The sequence below is a fragment of the Canis lupus genome, chromosome 27, assembly GCF_003254725.2.
Source record: "Canis lupus dingo isolate Sandy chromosome 27, ASM325472v2, whole genome shotgun sequence".
NCBI lineage: Eukaryota > Metazoa > Chordata > Mammalia > Carnivora > Canidae > Canis > Canis lupus.
In genome coordinates, this window is record NC_064269.1 from 20,250,248 (window position 1) to 20,275,598 (window position 25,351).

Below are 25,351 nucleotides of genomic sequence, written 5' to 3' on the forward strand. Positions count from 1 at the left end.
TGTTAGGATTAGAATTGTCTGAGTCAAAAGAATTTTAAAGAAGTGTGGACATATCTTACTTACCCCTTTGTTCTAAAGATAAGGAAACTGTGGGTCAGATGGTCCTGAGAAAGCAAACACACACCTGGAATGCAGTCTGCTACTCAGTAATTAGGATTCTATGTTCAGCAGGCTCCTTAAAGGTCTTCTAATACTTGTCTACATATGGACCAGATTGTAAAAATTTATTTTTAAATGACAGAAAAGCTATCCATTTAAAAATATTCTGCTTTATCTCTAGATGGAAGCTTGACAAACAAACTTCCTATCCTTTAGCAACATATCAACTTGAGATAAAAATCACTAATTCCATAAAAGGAATTAGAGACAAATGAAAAGCCAAGTAGTGGAGTTGCCACAGACATTCTGGCCAGCCAGCATATGAACACAGATGGGGCTCAACATATAAGCTGTAAAAATAATACTTGGCTGCTCATCTGTAAGTGACTTCAATTACACAAAGTCATCAAAGAGTAGGTTTCCCCTGATTTTTTGATTTCCAAGACTTTCCACGCAGCCATCCTCCTAGGTCCCAAACTGTCTGATTTATAACGTTCCCTTTAAACCACATCAGTTGCTCTTTGGAAGTGGAAAAGATATAAATTATAAATAAAGTCAGTTCCTTCTGGCTAATGCCAGTTTAGAAAGACAGTACTAGCAGGGGTCCCTAACCTAGAGTGACCATGATTATTTTTAGCAACATAGCAGGTAGGGATGGAGAAATGAACATTCCCCATCTTCCTGCAGGTGCCACTCACTCTCTCTGGGAATTCCTCTTGACTGCAGGTCTGGGTCACATACTCCCAGAGGACAATGAGCAGCCCTCTATCAGATCACACTCTTCTGGAACCTTAGCCAGATCTATCATGATTATAGATAAACTTGAACACTTAAGTACCATGTTATAGAATTTATTTTTAGAACTAGCCATGTGACCTCGGGAAGTTTTCTATGTGCTGGTTTTCTCATCTGAATGGGAATAAGAGTACCCATCTCAGTTGCTTGTTTGTGAAAAAGAGAAAAGAACAGTATCCACCTCAGAGTAATTGTAGAGAGTATAATGCTTTTATCAATTAGATCACATAAAAGCATTGCCACATCATAAATAGTCAATAAACATCAAAATTATATTGCTGCCCTTTTAAATCCTAACACATTAGGTGTCCTCTTATCTGTGCTTGCTTTTTTGTTTTTTTCACCAAGTCAACAGCAAGTTCTTGTGTGTGATGCAGGGGGAGGGACATAAGCTTTGAAATTTGGCAGGAATAAACATCTAGGTTCTTCTATTTACTACATTAATTAAAAAGATATTTTTCCACATTCCAACACTGCTGAAATTGGAATGTCTTACATTCAGTGAAACTGGGTATTATCTCTGATCTTGAGCAAGTTAATTTAATCCCTGTAAAACTGGTAATATTACCTTCCTCTCTTACTGTTGTAGGAAGACACAATAACATAATCATGCAAACCCCTAAAACACAGCAGGCAACCCTGATAGGCCCTTTCATTCTGCACCCTTGTGTACAAAAAAGATGCTTACAAGGTGAATATTTACATATATTTAATAGGGCACCCCATTATGCAGAGAGATTTTAAAATAGTGCCCATCAGAAATAAATAAATAAATAAAATAAAATAAAATTAAATTAAATTAAATTAAATTAAATTAAATTAAAATAAAATAAAAATAAAAATAGTGCTCAGACCCATTCCAAGCCAATGTGTGTGGGTGTCCCTGCTGGAGTGGCCTCTAGAAAAGGGGTATAAGTACAAGAATTCTCAGGATGGACAATGTATGGACACCCAGAGCCCTTGGCAAGGACCTGCAGCTGCTCTTAATAACCCACCAGAGCCTCGACAGTGTCTAACTCCCTGCGGAGACCAAGCTCAGGTTCAAAGTGTGACAGTGGGGCCAAGAGTGTAGGAAGGGGCCTTAGGAAGGGGCCTTTTACAAATCCCATAACAACTCCTGGCATGTAACAACGCTTACCTTGTTTTAAGCACTTAGTTCATTATGCTCTGCTAAACCCTTCACAATAACCCCATCAAATACAACCAACTTCATCCGCATTCCTGTTTTCTGAGGCCTGGAGTTTAAGTCATACCTGACTAAGCGGCAGAAGTCTGTGTGGTTCCATGGCCTGTGCCCTTAACCATTGTGTCCTTTCTCAGGTTGGTTATGCCACAGCAGCTCTAGAAGGAAGCAAGATACCCTCGCACTTCGACATCTTGCCTTCCAAACAGCCAAACAGCATCCACTCCAGGAGTGTATCAGAACATTCTGGATCCAGATAAAACAGAGGCAAAAGTAGGTGGATGCATGGGGGAGTGCATTTTCAAGCCCCTCAGTGCCACCTTGGTCCTCAGACTTGGGGAAACCCTAATGGCCAACGTTTTGTGTGATTTTTTTTCCATTTGTCTTATTCCTGACTTATTTCCCACAGCTCTAAGCAACACTTGCCAGATCACCTCTGGTTTTCTCTTTTCTTGATAGGCTTCCTCAATCTTTTTCTTTTTTAAAAATTCTGGTTCTTCAAGGTTTCTCTCCTAACAACAGTTACTTATCCCTACACTATACCACACTTTTCTGCAAAGAAACTTCTGTATTCATCCTTTGCAGGTGTGAGTCACAACGAAGAGTCATAGTTGGAGATTCCCCATCCGAACTTTCCAGAATGCCAGTGCACATGTGCAGGCATGTTAGAAAGATAAAACTAGAGGAAATCACAAACCACAGTACAGCTGGCCTTGCCTGCTCCCTGTACTATCAGATCACCTGAGACTCTAGAGGTCACACTGGGAAAGACCATCCACATGGAGATTTCAAGAAGACACAGTGCACATGTTCGACTCACCTCGGCCATTCCTCTGCAGCAGAGTCACTATGTTACATTAACTTCCTTCTCATCTGAGAAAACCTTATTTTATGCCATCTCCCATTTCCAGGCAATACAATAAACTGCCAGACCACCTACTCCACATGCAATCACCAAATCGCCACATCCCTCAAGAGAGGAGATGTGGGTTTAATACAGAACCTACCACCAGGGGCACCTGGGTGGCTCAGGGGTTGAGCATCTACCTTTGGCTCAGGTCATGATTCCAGGGTCCTGGGATCGATTTCCCCACAGGGAGCCTGCTTCCCCCTCTGCCTATGTCTCTGTCTCCCTCTGTCTCTCATGAATAAATAAATAGAATCTGAAAGAAAGAAAAGAAACAAAAAAGAACCTACCACCAAAGCAGCTGGAGTTGTTCGGCCTATGAATAAGGAACAGTGACCTATTTATCTCTCTACTACACCTATAAGGGCAGATTAGATATTACTAATAGTAATTGTAATAATATCTTGTGTGACTTGGCATTATGGAGCTTCTGAAAGGCAGGGCAAAGAATACAAGGGTTACAGAGATGAGGGGGACTCGCTGAGAAGTGAAATCCACTTTGTGCCATACCAGGCACAAATCATCAGACTTCCCTACTGAGCCCCCTAACACACTCAAACTACTGCAATGATGGGCCAGCAGAACCCCCTGCCTCCTTGACTCACTAGAAGGCAGAAATTGAGGAAGAACTGTGTTCGCTTTTACAGATATGACTTAATCTGAGGTTGGAAAACATGTAGGGGTTTGGCCTTGTTTACCCATCCCACTTATACCACAAACCATGCCAGACGGTTTCAGACATTTGCGGAATACAACTGGCTTTTGGAAATGCCAGGAAACTGGTTCATTTTTTCAAAGCATATCAATGTATTCTCTGGCAATGTAACTCCTAAATTACCATCCTTGACCATACTAAAATGCCCTATCCGGTGATTGGAACTTCAACAGAAGCCACATCTCCCATATTTGCCCTCCAGTTGTTAAGATCTCCTGGATAGTTCTGGGTTTGATGGTTTGTGTGCCTCAACCTGCTTTGCTGGACTTTTGTGGTGGTGAACCACCAATTCTGTAAATTCAACATGAGTTTAAATATTCCAGAAACAAATGCATTTATGTACACATGATTAATATTCTAAACATGCAGTAATTCATCCTTGGGCAGAATCGCTCAATTACAAGTCAGCCATTTCACACATACAGAAGCTGGCTCCAGCTATATCACAATCAGGTATAAATATTATCCAAGCATCTCACCAATTTCTGAAACGCTGGAGATCTGTTTATCATTAACAAAAGGGTATAACCTCTTCCTTTGGTTTTGTTAAGGGATCCAAACTTTCTAACTTTGCAGGTAAAGAGACCATATATGCCAGTATTTTGGTGCTATTACTGTTTGTTTCTTTTTTTAAGGGGTTAGATTCTTTGAGACAGGGGAGTGGACGTTGGTATGTTCCACCCAAACCCCATTTCTGAGAGCCAGCTGCACTCATCCCTGGCTGCTGACAGTTCACAGGGAAGGTCCCCAGCCAGCTGTAGGACACTGCTGCATCAAGGTTAAGCCACCAGAAGGGGTGGCCAGCTGCCAGCCATGGGCTGATTCAGGAACACAAAGGTCCAGTCTCTTGCCTCAACTGGGGACATCCCAACGTCAGAGCTTTCCATAAGGACAGCTAGAGCCTCAGTTCTAACTGCATTGCTGGTCAGCTTCTGCTCCACCAAATCCTACTGCCTTTTCCTCACCCCTAAAACCCTTCAACACCCAATTCTCACTGTGCTTCTAATATACCTCATCAAAGACAGGCTATTTCCTAAGTGTAGAAAGTTATTTGTTCAATTGTACTGAGGAATTTACAGGCCCTAGACATGTTCTATCATGACATACTATCATAGGTCTGATGAAGGCCAAAAATAATCTTTGAAATATTTCTGACTCAGTTTAATAATTACAAATGTTTGATAGTCCAGGTCTCTCTCTCTCTCTCTCTCTCTCTCTCTCAACTTATTTGAGAGAGAGAAGGAGCAGGGGGGAGAGGGAGAAGCAGAGTCCACCACTGAGCCCAGAGTCCAACAAAGGACTCCATCGCAGGACCCCTGGACCATGACCTGAGCTGAAGGCAGTTGCTTAATCAACTGAGCCACCCAGGTGCCGCCTAGGTCACTTTGTAAACACCAACCCAATTCAGACAGGAGTTAAATAATGCCCAGGAATATCACAGGCTCACAAACAAAGAAGGTGAGACATTGCCAGGCTAGTGATTTGCACATCACAACATCAGGTGGCTTTGAAAACTGACACTAGATCACAGGATGCCAGGTCTTATGTTTTCAACCTTAACCAATGGAGCACACTCTTCCCCACATAAAACACGCTTGCTTCATGACTTCAAATCCTAGGGAATCATTCTAATGCTACTTAAAGAGAAGAGTTCTACATATAAGTATGAAAATAAGCCCTGAACACTTTTTCCCCAGCATCTCAAACTTTTAATAACAGAGAACAATTCTTGGGGCTAACAGATTATTGATGACTTTGTAGTATTTACTGCATCCTCAAGAACACAGATGACAGGCCTGAGCAAGAATCAAGAGCTACTGCTACAGTGTTGCCCAGGAAGCAGTACCACCTTCCAGAAAACCTCAAGGAACCATCTACCAGTCATTCAGGCTCTAGCCCAGTTTAGGGCCTGGGCTGAGATGTCACAAAAGTAGAAGTCAGAGCAAAAGCAGGTACTTGTACAGTGTCTGTATTTTATTACTAAAGGTTTGAGTTCAGAAAGTTAAAAATGTAGATAATGTACTCCATATGAAAAACTCAAAATCAACTCCTGCTTAACATTTTATTGCTCTTTACGCATGGTCTCATTTGACCCTCACCGCTCTCCCTGTGAGGGCACGACTGGTATTATTTTACTATTATGCCCAGGTTCACACACCTGATCAGTGCTGGATTCAGACTGCCAGATTTTTGGTTCAGGGTTCTTTCCTATAAAACCTGCCAATTTGCAATTTTTTCTACATATTTCTCCATGATTGTGTGCAAAGCCCCAAGACTCTGTCTCCCTCCTCCATGTGTTTTTCTGGCTCCCACCTTCATACCTACAGATCTATATCTCAGAGGAACAAGGACTACAATAGCAGGTAGTCCTGGAGAGGGCCACAAACCACCCTCAGAGGGGTCTCTCTCTCTCTCAAAGACTCGAAACAACACACTCTGCTGGTACCACAACTTCTGAAGTAAAGCTGACAAGAGGCTCAGGAGATCAAGTCATATGACCACCAGGGTTCAATATCTCTGGCTAACCTGGTTGCTGTCATTCAAATACACAAGAGAGACGGGAAAAGAGGAAAAGGCTTTATAAGGCTCACCAATTTCTTAGGCATAGTCATCGTCCTCAGGAAAGCCTTCCACTCTGGTCAGTAGGATTTGCTACTGTCATTTGAAACGCTTGGTGGATTTTATTCTTGCCAAATTGGCATTCTGTTTCTGCAATGCAAAAAATGTTCGGACCAAAGAGATCAGATGGGGATTTTCACGTTTTCAAGAACAGAAGCAAGCCTCTCTCTGCCTCAGGTGGATGCATTACAGCTTGTGGGAGTGCTAATGAGAGCTAATTACTCTATTTACTTCATAAGCCAACCAGCCAGCAACAAGAAATGCCTGGTAAAACTCTCTGCATTCTCAGGCTTTGTTTCAAAGGGCTGGTGCCAAAACAATCTGGCTGGAGTGATGGGCTCAGGGCTGCCCAACTGGATTGTTATCTGGAGATCACAAAGCACAGTCTTTAGACCTTTGTATCCTGTAAATTAATAGTCACATCAGCACCAATTTTATTCTTCCACACTTAATCTACTCTTTCACCATTATCAACACTCTCACCTCTGCCCCCAAATGTCCACTCTGGTTGCAAATTAAGAAATCAAACATTAGGCCTGGAATTTTAGGAAAACGACTGCCTACCTACCATTAAAACTGGGTGTGGCATTTTACAATGTCCTACACTCACTTTGCAATAGTCCCAAGATTTGGCCAACAGTTCATTCATTTTGATACCTGAACTCTAGACATAAGAGGGAATTTAGAAATCATGTAAATTTCACTTAATCACTGATACTTAACAGTATCCATGTGTTACGTAAAACATATACATATGGCATGAATTATATAAAAATGCAACTAATTTACGACTCTAATTTATGTAACTTACATAAATGACATTAAATAGAGATTCCCATCTTTGTCTCTCCATTCCTAGCATAGAGGGAGGGGAAGATGGAAAAACCATAGGACAGTAGATCTAAATTTCCCAGAAGAAGAACAAGAAGGTTAGCTATGAACCCAATAAAGCTCCATTCACATTAACCTTTCCCCATTCCAATACTCAGATGGTATATTGTTGAAAATGCAACCATGGCTTCAGGGACAAAAGAGTAAGAAGATCCAAGACAAATTTTAAAGAAGACTGCCAAGGGCATTATCTTTTACTGCACAGAAACAAGGCTGCATTGGATTATAATAGAACTTTAGGCTAACATTTATAATTACTTGGCTCAGTTTATTGAAATGAAAAAGTCTGAATAAATACACAATAGAAGTTAAATAGCAAGACAACCCTCATGTTAAAATTCTTTAGGCAGAAATAATTTATATTATTAGTGGTAGCTTTTTATATGGATGACAAAATCTAGCATAAGGACTAATCAAAGCCAACTCATTTTATATATAGTATGTAAAATGGAAATTTAATCAACAACTGTTCTCCTGAGTTACTCGGCAACTTTCTCTCTTCTCAGGACTTTCTACAACTTTCTTGTTAAGACTGCTTTGTTACCTGAATGTTTATAATACACGGGGCATGTAACAGGTAACATGAATGATGCCAAAAATCTCAACTATGTGTAAAGGAATGACTAGGTTATGGCCCTTCCAAAAAACTGTCTGTGCTTTTTACATAAACATGTAGACAAAACATGGTTTATTTTGGCTCTGAGTACAGTCCTAAAGTGGGGATTCATCACAAAGTTCTCCAAGCAAAAGGATTTCAGAGAAGCAGTTGACATCCATTACAGAAAACAAAATCTACTCAACAGGAAAATAAGTAGGCCAGATAAAGAAATGTTTCTTGCACTGAAATATAAATAATACTTATTAAATTTCACAAGTCTGAGCAGGTTTGCCAGTGATTCTGATTTTTTTTTTTTTTTAAGAACTAGCATTTTTAGCTATTAGATTAGGCAGCAATCATTACTGAGCTCCGGCAATGAGTAAGCCAGTGGCTGTGCTAGGCACCTTTTTTATATATATATATATACACACACACACACACACACACACACACACACATACATATATATATTCCCAATTTAATCTTTCTCAGATCCCTCTGTAAGGTAGGCATTGTTGCTTCCAATTACAGACAAGAAAACCATGGCTCATGCTGGTGACGTCACAATATTAAGACATGACTCTATTGGGATTCCATCCAAAATATGGCTGACTCCAAAACCCAAAGCTGCTGCTACCTTTACCCAATAACACCACCAAGAAATTACAACCAGAAATTACAATGACAGAATTGTTTCCTAAGTACAGGGGATCAGCTCTGGGGTCAGAAGCTCTGGATTTTAATTATGCTTCTATTGAGTGGTGGTTTCCTCCAAATTAATGGAGATGAAAATAGTATTTAACCTCGTAAGGTTGAGGTGAGAAGTATATAAAAAAGCCATAGTGAAAGCACTTGCAAAACAAGTAAGCACTATTTGTATGTTATTATTCCCTTCCTCTTCACGCTTCAGCTGGGAACTGCATCAGAGGAATCCACCCACAGGGCAGAGAATTACCTTCTGGAGGCCTGAGCAACACAAACCCTGGCACCCAAGAGAATGAAACTTAAGGGGTAAGGAGAGGAGAGGACTTGGCCACCATCTCTCTTCAGTGTAACTTCTCTACCGCTAGAGAAATAAAATAACTGTTGTGGGCCAGCTCTGCCAGGCACAGCCACAGTTTGCTAGGCAAGCTGCTGGTCCCAGTTCCTCAACCATGTGAGAATGGATGGAAGCCCTGCCCTCAGGTAAGCTCACTTCTACCCTGTGGGAAAGGAAATTAAAATAAAACCAAACAAGCCATGGCCCAGCAATGAGCCTCAACCTTTCTCATCAACTTTCCCTACTCACTCATGCCCGCCCACCCACCTACACACACACACCACACATACAGAGATGTGGTGGTTTTTCCCATGGTACACAGTGGGTGCTCGTATTAGAGCAAGCACTTGAGGCCCATTTGTCCTCATTAAGAGACTCTATAGTGGTCTAGAGTGGGGATAGAATTTTAAACACTGACAATTCAGTATAGTGGCTTCCAGAACAGAAAAGGGATCATTTCAGTATAGACAAAGGAAGGCTGAAGACCGTGCAAAGGAAAAAAAATCAAGATTTGACTACATAAAAATTTTATACTTCTGTAGGACTAAAAACAAAATTGAAAGACAAAACAAAGAGAAAGCTGGAGGGGGAAAAAAAAAACTAGGTGAAAATACATGCAATAATGAGAAAAGGTTAATAAGGGTTAATAAATGAAATACAAAGTTTATGACAAATGAGAAAATACTAATTCCCAATAATAGGCAAAGTTCATAAACAGTTAAACAGGAAATATAGTCAACAGTCAGATAAACACGTTTGATCTCACTAATATCAAATAAACCATGGATGCCTGCATGGCTCAGTGGTTGAGTGTCTCTGCCTTTGGCTCAAGATGTGATCCCAGGGTTCCGGGATGGAGTACCGCATCAGGCTCCTTGTGGGGAGGGTGGGGGGGGGCTGCTTCTCCCTCTGCCTATGTCTCTGCCTCTCTCTGTCTCTCATGAATAAATAAATAAAACCCTTAAAAATATATATTTAAAAAAAATAAACCAAAAAAATGAAATATCTTTTAGAAAATTACCAAATATTATTAAAATAACAATATCATTCTGCTACTGGTGGCAAAAATTAGTACACACTTTTTTGGCAACCAATAACCATATCAATCAAGATACCCATATGCATGCCCATCCCTTCTACTTTTTGTCATCTATGATAAAGATAAAAATGATCTGAAAGAGAAAATGCTGACTGCATAGATGCTCATCAAATACTGAAAACAAGCACAATGGGATTAAATAAATCATGAAATATCCCTAGATGGAATATTCTACATCCTTAGAAATAATATTTATATTATTTCGAGTAATAGTGTAGTGTAGGGAAAGGCAAATAAAATGACATTAAGTATAATAAAGGGGGAAAACAAATATTCAGAATATTTCAAATATGGAAAAATATATAAAATTTAAAAATGGAAAGAAACACAGCAATACTATTTGCACCTTTGTGTAGTAGGATTACTGATGACTTTACTATGTCTTTAGGGTTTTTCTATACTACTAAAATCTTCTATAAGGTGCATATTACTTTTATAATTACAAAAAAAATGTAAATAACAATCTCCCCTGCAAACCCACAACATACAATCGATGGAAATCCAACAACTCTCCAAACCACTCCCACAAATACCCAAACAACTGTGCTGTGGGCAGGTAAGACAGTAAACTGATGGAAGAGTGGCTTTGTTTTAAATCTAAGGCTAGAAAAACATTAGGCTTCTTGATATGAAAACAAAAACTTCACATCCCACTTGTCAAAACTACTTTGGAAATTCATTAACCAAAACATTTTCCGTCAGGATTTAAACCCACACACCAAAATTATCTCCGCAGAACAAACTAGTTAAGCGAGCAGGAAGTTTACCAGGAACACCCTAAAAATTAACAATTGTTTTTACAGCTCGGATAAATCCAGCCAGCTCATGTTAGTACACAATGTAACACAAACACTCTCCAGTGAGTCCTCGTAAACAGGAGGGGCACGAAATCCTTGTAATAAGGGTTTTCCTTGGCAAGAATCACAGATGCTATGGAAATTGAGCCTTTGGGGGTTCACCCTCCTAAAAGCTGATTTTACAAGCTTTGAGATGGCATTCACTATCTGGCTTCATCTTCACAAACCTAGAAGGCAGGGTTTCTGACCCAGCACTGCTGTCAGTTGTGACTATAATTCCTTATTCTGCCCCATGCACCCTAGGGTGTTCAGCAGCATCCCTACACTCTACTCACTCAAGGTCAGTCCTCCCTCCGATCCCAGTTATAACAATAAAAATGTTCCCTGACCTGACCAAATGACTCTCATGGGCAAAATCACTCCAGCTGAAAAATCACTGGTACAAATTACATGCTATCACTGCCTGCATTTTAAAAAGTAGGGAACAGACACAGCTAGGCCCATCTAATTTCAAAGCCCAAGATCCAAAACTCGATACTGTACTTGTACACAGGTAGGAGGCATATCTTCTAGGATAACTGATACACACCCATCTTTTCTACTTCAATCTCCTTTGCATCCACCCCCATGGAGCCTTATCAAGGCCTTGGTGATGATCACGTAAACATGTATTGATAATAACAGATAAGACTCTGGCAACAAAGGCACAGTCCTGGCCTTCAAAAGGTATATAATCTATTTGAAGAAATAAGACATAATCATGGATCGCTAGAGTGCCAGTTTTAGAGAGAACTGTCTCCTCACCTATAAAATGGAGACAATGCTAGTGCTGCCCTCATAATTCACTGTGAGCATCTCAAAATCACCCTGAACTCACCACCCACTTGGTAAGTGAGCATTTAAAAATCCAAAAATTTAATTGCCTGCTTGCAACTGAGTTTGCAGGTTGAGCCCTGATAGAGGCTCCCAGCAAAGGTTTCCGGAACCGGTTTCAAGTGGGCCTGGAGGAAAGAGAGAAGTCAGTAGGAGCAGAAGAAAAGGTGGAGTGGACTTAGAGCATTCAAGAGGGGCAGAGGCGGAGTCTCAGCCCAGCAGGACAGGGGAAGACAAGCTGGGAAAAAAAGGTCAAGATAAGGTCACAAGGTGACCTCCAGGTAACCAGTGGTGATGCTGACCAGGTGAGACCTAAGAAATATCTCTCTTAAAAAAAAAGTAACCAAGGGCTGTTACCTAGCACATATTCCATTATGAAGGTGGAGAACTTAATTTCTCAAACTAAAAGATCAGCATTCCTGGAGAACAATAGGTAGATGCCTGCTTTAAATTCACATACATGAAGGTGATGATTTTGCCAGAACAAGGAGTCCATCTGTCCTAAAAGTAAACCCCAAGTCTTCTTTCCTAAGTTCACAGGTCCTCCTGCTCTCTAAGGGCATCAGCCCAACCAACACAAAGAAACAAGAGCCCAAACTAGCCAGGTTTCCTGTTTTTAAAATCTGGCTTTCAATTAGGTGAAATCTCCCAAACTTTAAGTAGTGGCTTAAATTTCTTTAAATACTGTGTGGGTCACATCAAACCAATCGCTAGGCAGTCTCCACCCCAGGACCGCCAGGATAAAAACTGCCATAAGCCACAGCCCACAGGAAGTCAAGTAAAGCTTTCTGGGGCAGGCAGGATAGTCTCACACACAGGGTATATTTGGAAGATTTGTCTGGCAATGTGACATAGAATACAGAGAAGAAATTTGTGTGGAGGCTGCTTTTAGGCAATAGGTTTGAGCAATGGAATGTAGAAAGGGCCCACGGTACCCCGCCCGCCTGGCTGAATCAAACGGGCCTTCAGGTGACCCACCTCAAAATAGCCAGAGGCCCAAGGCACCTGGGTGGCTCAGGTGGTTAAGCGTCTGACTGGTGATTTCAGCTCAGGTCATGATCTCAGGGGTCATGAGACCAAGCCCCACACTGGGCTCTGTGCTCAGTGAAGAGTCTGCTTGGGATTCTCTCCTTCTGCCCCTCCCCACAATTCCCCCACCCCACTCACTCACTCCCTCAATCTCTCTCTCAAACAAATCTTTTAAAAAAAAATTATATATATCAAAAAAAAAAAAAAAAATATATATATATATATATATATATATATATATATCCATCCATAGGCCCCAACTGACCAATGCCTACCTACATTAGGCAGTTACCAAAAATGGGGCAGTTCCATACATTGCCATATCTCATCTTCCCTCTTTAAAAACAGCCCCCACCTACTGCCTCATTGCAGGTAGTCTCTCCTCTGCTGTACTGCTCACCCTCCACCTTGCGGTGTATTCAATAAACTTCTATCGCCTTTGTTCTGCCTCAGGTGAATTCTTTCACCTCCTGTACCACTGGCTTTGACCCAATCACCACCCCACATTTGGGGGCCCTCACTGACCAAGGGAGACACCCTCCTGAGACACCACAGTCTGTATCAGAGCTGAGAGGGATGGGAACCAAAGCAATGGTGGAGGCAATAGAGATTCAGAAAATGTATAAAAGGCAAAAAATAACAGTGCTGATGGCCAGGAGAGGGTCCCTAGGACACCAGACACAAACCTGACCCATCGCAAACTATCAAAGTTTGACTTTAATAGTCTTTAATGAAGACGAGTCTTTAAGACTAGAAAGAACAGGCTTACAAGTGTGTTCTTTGACTTCTGAGAGCAGGGCCATCCTCTTGGACTCGTGACCTTGTCGTCACACAAGACCTCGTACTCAGGCTCCACGCTTGGTTTAATGCTCTTCTATCATCATCTTCAGATTCTTAATTTAACTTTGAACTTGTGTTTTGTAAGAGAGGTCTGATGGAGCAATGAAGCACATGAGCAAAGGAGATCCTGTTTAATATGTGTGGCCACGATTCTTATACAGTATTTGCCATGACTGAAAAGCACATAATTTCTGTGGATTCATGATACATGGGAGTCCAGAAAGACTAGTCCAAGAGAAGTGTGTGACAAATACAACTGAGTGAGCAGGTGAGTGGGTGCTGACAAGCTCCCAGAACCCAAGCTTTCCATTCAAAGGAACCACAACTCGCTTTGCAAGCAGAAACAAAGCAATGTCTTTCTAAGAAACACAAACAACCAAGAAATCCTAGCATATCCTCTTACTCCTATTACCTCCTTGTATTAGCCAACCACGCACACTGAAAATAATGGTGTAGAAGAAAAAGGAAAAATAGAGCAACACATGGTTCTTTCTCCTTTCAGTCCGTCCTTAAAGCCAGCCCATCCTTCTGTAGGACAAAGACTGATAGAATGAAGGGATCAAGAAGTGAAATAAAAGTGGTACATTAGTTTTGGGCAGTGTTTCCACATTCTGGTGAGAATACACACACACCCATACAAGTTACAAAATACGAAGTGTGTGATTCCAGTAATTCTGCAGATGTGTCAACTGGCCTTGTACCATATAAACAGTACAAATCCTAATAATTTAAATTCTTAATTTTTCAGGCAACTGAGTGGCTCAGTGGTTGACCATCTGCTTTTGGTTCAAGTCATGATCCCGGGGTCTTAGGATTGAGTCCCTCATCAGGCTCCCCTTAGGGAGCCTGCTTCTCCCTCTGCCTTTGTCTCTGCCTGTCTCTCATGAATAAACTCTTTTTTAAAATTTAAATTATTAATTTTTCTTCACTTAGAACAGTATTAGGGGAACCTGGGTGGTTCAGTGGATTAAGCGTCTGCCTTCAGCTCGGGTCATGATCCCAGAGTCCTGGGTTTGAGCCTGCCTTCTCCCTCTCCCTGCCTCCCCACCCCCCCCCCCCACTTGTGCACTCTCGCTGTCAAATAAAATCTTTTAAAAAATAAATAAATGAAAGAATATTAAATAGCAAACAAGGACAAATGGCAAACAAGGACAAGAGGGAGTGCAGAAGAAAACGAAAAGCTTTTTATGTTAGGACCTTTAATAATTTCAACAAGGGTTAAAATTCTCATTTTAAACAGGGCTCCACAAATTATGTGGCCAGCCCACTGAGAACCATTGAACTCAAGAATATCATGCCTATCTAAAATGCTACACATGAGGCACCTTGGTGGCACAGTCGGTTGAGCGTCCAACTCTTGGTTTCGGCTCAAGTCATGATCTCAGGGTGGAATCTGAGCCCCTCAATATGCTCCCAGCCTGCTTGGGATTCTCTCTTCCCTCTCCCTCTGCCCCTCCAACACAGCTGCCACCCACCCCCCAACCCCACCCATTGCCACATGTTCATGTATCCTCTCTCAAATAAGTCAATAAAATCTTAAAAAAAAATAAAATAAAATAAGGGATGACTGGGTAGCTCAGTGGTTGAGCATCTGCCTTTGGCTCAGGTTGTGATCCTGGGGTCCCAGGATTGAGTCCTGCATCAGGCTCCCCAAACGGAGCCTGTTTGTGTGTCTGCCTCTCTCAGTGGTCTCTCATGAACAAATATTTTTAAAAATAAAATACTACACACACTGGATAAGTTCTCCCTGATGTCTTTCAAGGCAACCCCCTAAAGACCCACCAGTGGACTGATGGGTCTATGCTTTTTTAAGATTTTATTTATTTATTTATTTATTTGACACACACACACACACACACACAGCACGTACAAGTAGGCAGAGCAGCAGGCAGAGGGAGAGGGAGAAGCAGGCTGAGTAGGGAGTCCAATGCAGGGCTCATCCCAGCACGCTGGGATCATGACTTGAACCAAAGGCAGATGCTCAACTACTGAGTACCCCCCCAGGTGTTCTTAGTTCTATGCTCCTAATTACTGAATCACTTGAATCCTTTTCTCCCAGGCCCCTCACTCATCACTACACATCTGCTGAAACAGCGCAAAGCCAAGGTCTTTCCAACGAAAAGTGGCTCTAGTGACAATCAGTTAAACTGAAGACTATAGAAGACCTTACCCGGAGAAGCAGCTAATGCAGAGACCTCTCTGCTGGACATCTCCCTTCAACAGAGTGCTTTTCTGTGCTTTAGTGGTTCCGTTTTAACCAAACTCAGGCTGTTTCTCACCATGCAGCGCGATCGGGTTTCCCCTGGGAAGTGGTTCTGTGAACCACTAAGTCTGACTGTCTAAAAATTCCTCCTTCAAAAAACAGTCAAGTTTCCTTTATCTCATGTTATTCTCCTCTTCTGTTTGGTTTTGTACCACCACTTTCCACTTCAACAAATTAATTTCCTGCCTAGAGACACATCCCGGCAAATGTGTCAGTTTGTATTGTTTAGATGAGAGACTTCTGTCATTCTTTCAAATTTTTCCTCTGCACCAATAATCCTGGGAGCCAGCCTCTCAAGAGCCTGAGTGGCTTGTCTATGAATTTCCTTTCACTGCCTCCTAGTAGACTGAAAAAATGCAGACTGCCTGCAGTGAACTTACTCAACTCTTGTCCCTTCCACTCACATCTTTTTCTATTTCCCCGTCCTTTATTCTAGTCTGGCTGAAGGAGAGCTCTTGAGGAGTTCAAAGCTAAACCACTCTCCACCGGATTGTTAATCTATCCCTGTCCCCATGAGACTTTGTACTCATGCCCTCCTTGCTTTTGCTGCTTTCACATGACACCCTCCACCTGGCTATCACAGCATGCCTCTCCTGGTTCGATTCCTTGAAAGGCTGGGCTAAAGGGCCACCTGTGGTTCATCCCCTCCCTTGTAATCCTTAGTTTTTTGCATGCTGGATTCCATCTCTATTGGGCTACTGAAACTGTGCAAGGTTCACACACAAATGATCTGGCAACTGGCTGGACCAGGGGCAGTTTCTTAGACCCATCCTTGTAAGGGGTCTGTTGCACCAGATGGCAAGGACAGTCTCCTTGCGTTGGGTGTGCTTCTTCCCTTGCTACCACCATCTTCCCCTTCTCTGATGGTTCCTGCTCTACTACCTCTACTACTACCTCAGTAAATTTCTTGAGGCTGATCATGTCTAAATGTCAAGAGTTCCTTGAAGGTTGTGTACTTGCTTCTTTTTTTATTCTGTATCTTCTTCAAAATAGGTGGAGGGGATTGAGAGATACAAACCTCCGGTTGGTAAAATAAATCACACAAATTAGAAGTACCAGCAGAGGGAATATGGTCAATATATTGTAATAACACTGTATGGTGACAGATGGGAAGTACCTATTGTGGTGAGCATTGCAGATGTACAGAACTGTCGAATCACTACGGTGTGCAGCTGCAATTAATATAACATTGTAGGTCAACTAGCAGTAAATTTAAAAATAAAAATCATTGGGAATATTTGATATATTGTACACAGCATAACAAAGACCAAATAACTAAATTTTCAATTTCCCTTTTTTAGATTCTGAAGTATTTTATGGTTTGTTGTATTTCAGCAGATTACAGGCATTTCTCTAAGATTTCCAAAGGTAAATCAAATGCAAGATGAACTGTACTCAAAACTTATCCATAATAGAGGACTTATTTTCTTGATATTAGAAACTTTCAGGGGCACCTGGGTGGTTCAGATGGTTGAATGTCTGCCTTCGGATCAGGTTCTAGATCTCAGGGTCCTGGGATCAAACCCCTCGTTGGACTCCCTCCTCAGCGGGGAGTCTGCTTCTCCCTTTCCATCTGCCCCTCTTCCCTGCTTGTGCTCGGTCTCAAATAAACAAATAAAATCTTAAAAAAAAAAAAAAACTTTCATGGCCTAGAAATAATTTGACATTAGATTCAAATAAACCTCAGCATGCCACATTCTGTCACGTTTCCTTACCTTCCTTATATTTTCTAGCCCGTTAAAAATATTTGACTATAAAAATGTCAATAAATTAAATATATATGTGTAAAAAATAAAAAGAAGAGTTCCCTGAAGGCTCTATACCTGCTTCTTTTTTAATTCATTATCTTCTTTAGTGAGTTCACCTACTCTTAATCCTTATGTAACAGTTTCTTGGAAATGCTCCATCAATCTAGGATTTTGCCTAAACTTAAATTTCAAATTCTTAACATCTTCATGTGAAGAAAATCAAATCATTCTAAAAACCTAATGAGACAGGTATTATTTTACCATAATACAACACAGTTAAGTTATTGTGGGTCATGATGGAATCTCAAACTCCAGGTGTTCAACTCTTAATTCATCCTATTTCCCATTAAAATTCAACTTGCACCTGTATGTTTCTTGATTAAATTTAAAGCATAATCTTATCACTCTCTTAAAAACCCTAAGGGCCAGCTCCATTACATCTTACCTCTCTTAATATTGTATTGATCTATCTTATCTTTCCCTAAAATCAATCTCACTGTATTCTACATTTTGCACCAAAGCCTAGCATGCTCATCTCCCCCCACACTGCCTCAATATCTCCTACTCCTTTAAGGCCCATTCAAATCCCACCTCCTCTAGGAACCTCACCAAACCCAACCCTTTGTTCGAGTGACTCATCTAGCTTGCAGTATGATCTTCCCACAACTACCTCCCAAAGACCCAGCAAATTAATTTTTTGAACTTAATATACTTTTTATAATTCAGGAGTAATGCATGAATGTTGTAAAATAAACATTAATATGCTTTAAAAATTTTTTCATCTTCCCTTGTCACTCTAATCTCACCTCCTATAAATCACCCCATTTAATAATTTTTCATGCATTAACAAATATAAACTATACATGTGTGCTTGGTTTTCTCAATATAGAATAGACATATGTATAAGTCAACATGTTTTTTTTTTCCCCAACCATTTTAACAGCTAAACAGTTGTCTAAATCTGTTTTTTATTAGGTTATGCATGAGGAGAGCCATCTCCTTTCTGCCTCCATCATCCGTATATGAATATTCTCAAGGGTAAAGGCTATGTTTTGTTCTTACATCTTCAAGATGACCTCATACAAAGACCAAGAATTACTTAAACACAGATATTATCATATTTGGTCCTCAAAAAGCACATAGCCAATAAGGACAAGGGATTCTAACCTAGAGTTGTCTGACTCTGGAGTCCACATCCTTCATCCCTAGGCTACAGCTAATAGATTTTTCATAAGGCCATCCTTTGCTTTTTAAACCAAAGTTGGAATTCAGAAGAGCTCCAAGTATTCTGGTGTAGGCAGATGGGACTGAGGAAAAGAGATGGGGCACTGTCCGATTGGCGAGTATGTGGAGGTTAGTGGTTGCAACTATAAAGCTAACCTATCACTCAGTCCTTCAATCTGTGTTTATGGAGAACCTACCAGAAATTGAATTACTTGCCTCGTCCTCTTCAGGCTCCCCATCACACTCTCCCTCAGGAGTAGCTGTCAACATTTGTTGAAAATCTCTGTGCCAAGTGTGCCGAGATTCTTTCTATTAATAATTTCTAATTTTTTTGAAATTATTTCTAAAAATTCTACGAGACAAATATAAGTACCATCATTTTAAAGATAGGAAAACTGAGGGACACCTGGGTGGCTCAGCGGTTGAGCGTCTGTCTGTCTTTGGCTCAGGGCGTGATCCTGGAGTCCTGGGATCAAGTCCCACATCAGTCACCCTGCATGGAGCCTGCTTCTCCCTCTGCCTCTCTCTCTCTGTGTCTCTAATGAATAAATAAATAAAATCTTTATTAAAAAAAAAAGATAGGAAAATTGAGACTCAGAGAAGTTAAAATACTTGCCAATATTAGACTATAATAAATAGTGAATCCAAGATTCAAGCTGAGGGTCTGTGTGGTTCCAGACTGATCCCTCTTTTGTTGTACAGAATGTTGCCTTTCAATTATTAGAGAAAAGATGAACTATGACTTTTTAAAATTTAGACACAGTTAAGATTACATTTCACTACAAGTAACTGACCCAACTTCTGTGGTCTAACCAAATGGAGATTTTCTTTTTCTCCCAAAAAGTCAAGAAGTGGGCAGACAAGGTCTGGTACGGCAGTTCCGAAATGCCATCAGCTTCTCAGCCTGCTTAACCTTTGAGCTTTTTGGTCTTTGGTCACAAGATGCCTTCTCCACTTAGAAAACAGCCTTCAGGGACGCCTGGGTGGCTCAGTGATTGAGCATCTGCCTTTGGCTCAGGCTGTGATCCCAGGGTTTGGATTCCCCACAGGGAGCATGCTTCTCCCTCTGCCTATGTCTCTGCCTCTCTCTCTCATGAATATATAAAGTCTTAAAAAAAAAAAAAAAAAAAAAACAGCTTTCATGTTCCAGGGAGAACAAAGAGCAAAAAGTGGGCTCACAGAAGCCATCCCCTTATAAGAGCTTTTGAAAGAGGGGAGGGAGCCCAATCCACATACTTCCATCTCATTGGCCAAGACCATAGCTCTAAGACACCCTGCAAGGATTCTGGAAAAATAAGGTTTTTGTTGTTGTTATTGTCGTTTTTTCAAACTGGACATGGTGGTAAATTAAACAAAATGGGGTTAGCTGAGAGAAGATGTGGGTAGAATGGATTCTGATTGGCATCTAGCTGTGTCTGCTCCAAAGGGTGATGTAGAAACAAGTGACCCTAGAGAAGCAAGGTACTCTGGGAAGAGAAAAGCAATGAAAGAATCTCCATATTTAGAAGCTTTCTGGTTGTGCAAAGTCACAAACTGATGGGGGTGAGGGCTGAAAGAACATGAACCCATCCAAAGCAGCTGATTCAGAGGAAAAATACTGAGATCCAGGTGACTTCACACAAATCATCCTAGCCAACTCACAGGTTCAATGGGAGTGTTTTCTCTGAGTCCCCTCCAGTTTCCCTTCCTCCCACTCACTCACTTCCTGGAGTCCTGGAGTTAATATAGAGGGGCACCTACAGGCTCATTCAACTCCTCCTATCATTCATAAGAAGAAGTAGAGCATGTCCAAATTCCAATTCAAACAAAATAAAACTCTCTACTATGTGTTGTTATAAGCAGCAGCATCTTTAGACACATAATGGTTGCAGAAACACGGCTTCTGCAACCACTGCAGCCACACTAACAAGTTAGAATATTAAGAAAGTAGGCCATTGAGTTCTAGCCTTGTTTTCACTTTTTCCAAATAAAGTAAACTCTATAAACTGTCCTCACAAAAACTGCATAAAACTCTGTGGTGGCGAGATGATGACATTTGTGCAAGTACTATAGAGAGAAGGGTGACAAAGAGCGAGCAAAAGAGGACTAGATCCTGTGAGCTAGATTCTACATAAATACAAGGTAACCTAGGCATATTTAGTGATATGATAGAGTATTACATGCAGAACATGAAAGAATTAACCCATTTCCCAATAGGCTTCCTACTTCTTCCCAAGAACTCCCTTGCTTGCCTAAGGAATTTGGCCACTTATTTATGAATGAGCTTGCCAATAAAAACTGCATCTTTACTCTCTCGTACCAGGTAAAATCAAGCTTGCCCTTTTTAATAAACACATACATGTGAGAAATCAGCACACCTGCTCTCTTGAACTCGTGTCTGTTTTTATGTCAAATGCTTGATTTCCCTAAATTAAAAGAGAGGTGAAAATACTTAGCCTTCCTCTGGAGTTCAGAGGATGTTCATAAAATCTACAGCCAGCCCCAAATATTACAGTACTTGATCTTCTTCCATCAGGATTCATAGTGGAGACGTGAGCCTTTGCCAGAATGACTGATACTAACTACAATTGAAGTTTGTACAATTCCTTCAGTCATGGACATTTTTAGGTACACCACTGTACAGAAACCACCAAATGATCTTTCTATTCTGAACTCATTATGCTTGCCAACAAAAACAAGGATTCACATGTAGGCCAGTCAAAATGTGAGTCACAGCAAGTTCTAGTGAGACACAAAACCCAAGTCCAGTCACAAACTGTGACAACACACCCACCAGGACCACTCAGAGTCCAAAGCCACACAAATAGAAACTCTTCAACGGGTACAGACCAGAACACATTTCACTCAGACCCACCTCTCCCTCACAAAAGTGCCTAATAAGTGTTCAAACATAAAACTCCTGGAAAAGCCCATTTTTAAATCTAAAATCCAATTGTTTGGCCTTTTAGACCCTTCAAAATGGAAAAAAATATTGAAGCAAAAGTAATCCTCACCACTCGGCCTTTGAAACACTGTCAACTTATGCCAAACTGGCATCAATAACGTTTATATTTAAAATAAACAGCATAAAAGAAATAGAAGAGTCTTTGTATTTTTGTAGGGTGGGTTGGTTCAGTTTAGTTTTTTTAAGCCATTACCTCCAATTAATTAAACATCAGTCTCTGTGGTTGTAATATTTGTGACAAAAGCTGTAGGCTTTTCGACTAGGAAAACGGTTCGGACATGCACAGTGAGGACTTTGAGGGAAAAAATGGCAGAATACACTAGAGATGAAGCAACTGCACAAGCCCAGAGCAGTTTCTGGACAGTGTCTATTTTTGAACAGTTTGATGACTGATTTAACTGTGAAATTATCAGCCTTCAGGTGAAGGGAACCACTGGCCGAAGACACATTGCTCCATTTATCCCCAAACACCACCCAGTGTCATTAATCTTAACAGCTTTGCATCTCATACTTACACCCATCTGTTCAACCATGGCTAAAAAATAATAATAATAATCCCAGCTCCCTGAAATATTTCACGATTGGCTGCTCAACTAGGACTTTTTCTTTTTTCTTAATTTCAGAATATGGCTTTCTAGGGAAATCTCTGGGAATAAAAAGACCATGATTATGCAATATCTGTGCCCTATGTTTCCACTTTGAAGCAGTATTTCTTTAATAAAGAATTAAGACACACACCCAAATGTGAATGAATAGTCATTAATTCACTCATTCATTGTTTTGAAAAGGTAATTCAAATCAGGCCAGAAACATGTAATAATATCTTTGAAAAGACAGAATAGATGAATGAGATCTTCTTTCAGTTAACAGTTCAAACAATGTGCTATTTGGGAACTTTTTTTTTTTTTTTTCCTTTTTTAGAGAGAGCAAGCAAGAAGGGAGAGGGGCAAGAGGGGGAGAATCCCAAGCAGACTCTCCATCAAGTGTGAAACCCAATGCAGAGCTCAATCCCAGGACCCCGAAACCATGACCTGAGCTGAAACCAAGAGTTTGAGGCTCTAACAATTGCACCGCTGAGGCACCCCTGGGAACCTTTTTAAATGGCAGGTGAAAAACTCAAGTTAATTTCATGTAACAAATCACCAACATAATATAAATTAACTATAAAAATACAAACATTTCCTGAATATGAAAGGCACGTTTTTAAAAGGGAGTCAGCTGGTCAGTAACAGGGAAAAAGTGACCTTGTTCTGATTTATCTCACGCTGGTACAGTGAGTGACAAGCTACATAAACAGTTAAGTTCTCCCTCACTCGTTTCCAAAAAATGTCTATGATGCCCTTGAAATTAGGCACTAGTGATCTAGAACTATGTTGTCCCCTGTATTTCAAGTCAACACTCTGCCCACAAAGGCCAGATTATCCTACTTTTTAAAAGATTTTCTTTATTTACTTGAAAGAGTGCTGAGAGAGGGCACAACAGGGGGAAGAAGAGGTATAAGCAGTCTCCCCACTGAACTAGAGCGGGGTGCAGGGCTTGATCCCAGGACCCGAGCGGAAGACAGATGCTTAACCAACTGAGCCACCGAGGTACTCCATCCTACTTTTTAAAAGTAACTATCAAAGAAAAAAAAAAAAAGTAACCATCAGAAGTATGATATTTGCTGGTTAAAGAGAATTTAACCAAAACCTGATCCTACCTTTCTCAATAATTCAACTACCTTTCAAGTTTTGTCCTTTAAAAGCACTTTGCTTTACTGTATCATATCTGCCTTATAAACACAAAGGAAATAAATATGGGTTAAAACTAAGTACATAAAATTAGTTATTACTCAAACTGTGAAAAAAATTTAAAGCATCGCCATATTCAAGTCCCTAAGCCAGAACTAGTTTCCTGGAAAGAAAGCATAAATTTGAATTTGGCACATCAGGACAACATTGTAAAGATGCTCTTCACTTGAGTGGGGCTCAATGAGTGGGGCTGGAAACGGTTTGGGCCCTTGCTTACTAGTTGTTTCAGTTATTACAAACTGCAGTTTGAACACTATCAACCAAGAGCTCACCTTAGCCCATAGGAATTCCACATTACCTCCTCTTTCCCACTGAAAAAAAAGTCCACTGGAAAATACAGTTCTGTTTTATGTACTTCCCATAGAACATAAATAGAAAAAACCCATTCACCACTATATCAGAGCTATTAAGCAATTGCTATTTCTTAGCCCCAAAACACAAACCGAAATACAAGTGTTCTGATCTTTTCAGTAAAAGACATCTTCTCTTTGCAAAAAGCCTGTTGTTTATCCACTCTGTGCTAATTTTTTCAAGATAAGAATAATACAGACCCAGGTGTTCTATACACAACAGCAAAACAAAACACATCTTTCTAGCTCTGAAATCTGATTGTCATGGGCTACAAAGATGGAGAATCCCATCTATGAGTCCTGTGTTCCCTATTTCCCTCCTTGGTTTTATAAGATGTGATGCGGCTTCCTTCTTTTCTCCTCCTGGAAACGCCCTTTCATTCAAGGCACCTGGGATGCAGCTTTTGCCTCACGATGAAGTTCACACCTGACCTGGCAACAGAAGGATCTTCACTGCTGAGAACAGTGGTGAATGAAAAGGGAAACCTGACTCCCAAGTCTCAGCCCATATGTGGGTTTTTGGTTGTTGTTTTTTTTCCCTTCTCCAAAAGAAAGGGCCTCAAGCACTGGTAAGTGAGGGCTCTGAATCAGTTTACGGAGTTCTTTTCCCCAGAAAGTCCCTCACAACCAAAAAGTGACCTGAGCACACAAGATCTCCGAACAGGAAAAAAGGGTTTCAAACAGGAAATAAAAATCAGAATTCCATACTTCCACTTCTCAAAATACCTTTTCCTCCCAACGGCCGATTGCTTTCCCTAAATACCTAAACCTGGACACTAAATCACGTTCTTCTATTGCTCTCTGTGCTGCTTATTGAAATGAAGGATTTGTTTTGGTCCTACATGTTGAAAAATCCATGCTCCTATAATTAAGAGTTTGCATGCCACGCCTTCCACCTCGTTTCCCTGTTAAAACTCGCTTCTCCAAAAAAAAAAAAAAACAACATAATCCTTGAAAACCCAACTACCAGCCTTCATCATTTTCTCAAGCAGCCACAGAAAGCAGATCTGAAGATTCTCAGCAGCTTCCCTAACCCCTCCAGATCACAAAGTTGGCAATGAAAGGGATTCTCAGTGAGAATGTCAGAGTGAAAAGGAGTTGGAGTTTTAGAAGTGTGCCCCCAAGGGACGAGTTTTCCTGCAGCTCATCATGAATACACCCCAAGTGAATTTCTCACATCCTGACTGGACTATATAAAAGGATTTTTTTTTTGGGGGGGGGGGTTGATATAAAAGGATTTTTTTAGGTTGATAAGAATATTAAGAATATCAATGATATCCTTTCATTTAAATCAACATGTAACAAGCCACCGCGAAGCTAAAAAAAAAAAAAATACAAACCTTTCATTCTCTCAAAGGGCATAATTTTTGAGTCGAAATTTCATAAACTTGCGACATTTTTAAATACCACCGCCCCCCCAACACACACACACACACACACACACACACACACACTTCTCTAATTGGGGTTCTAGGGTATTGCTGGAAGACCAGGGTGTGGGGGTCGAAGGACACAGACAATACCTTACATGTCCATCCTGGAGGTACT

General features: G+C 40.7%; 1 protein-coding gene and 1 long non-coding RNA gene across 7 annotated transcripts in view; one reads left to right on the forward strand and one right to left on the reverse strand.

The window, feature by feature from the left end:
• Positions 1-25,351, reverse strand: part of PPFIBP1 (PPFIA binding protein 1) — a 167,103-nt gene that overhangs the window by 141,396 nt on the left and 356 nt on the right. For 4 of the 6 annotated variants that reach the window (XM_049102580.1, XM_049102569.1, XM_025455458.3 and 1 more), the window contains exon 2: positions 6,291-6,408. The exons of the other annotated variants lie outside the window; for them this stretch is intronic. The gene's annotated coding sequence lies outside the window, so the exon portion shown is untranslated. The remainder of the gene's footprint in view (positions 1-6,290; positions 6,409-25,351) is intronic. 6 annotated transcript variants of the gene reach the window in all.
• On the forward strand, positions 8,118-25,317 carry LOC112665561 (uncharacterized). The gene is made up of 4 exons (XR_003140459.3): positions 8,118-8,992; positions 11,688-11,920; positions 13,570-13,752; positions 15,544-25,317. It is a non-coding gene; the product is annotated as an uncharacterized LOC112665561 (long non-coding RNA).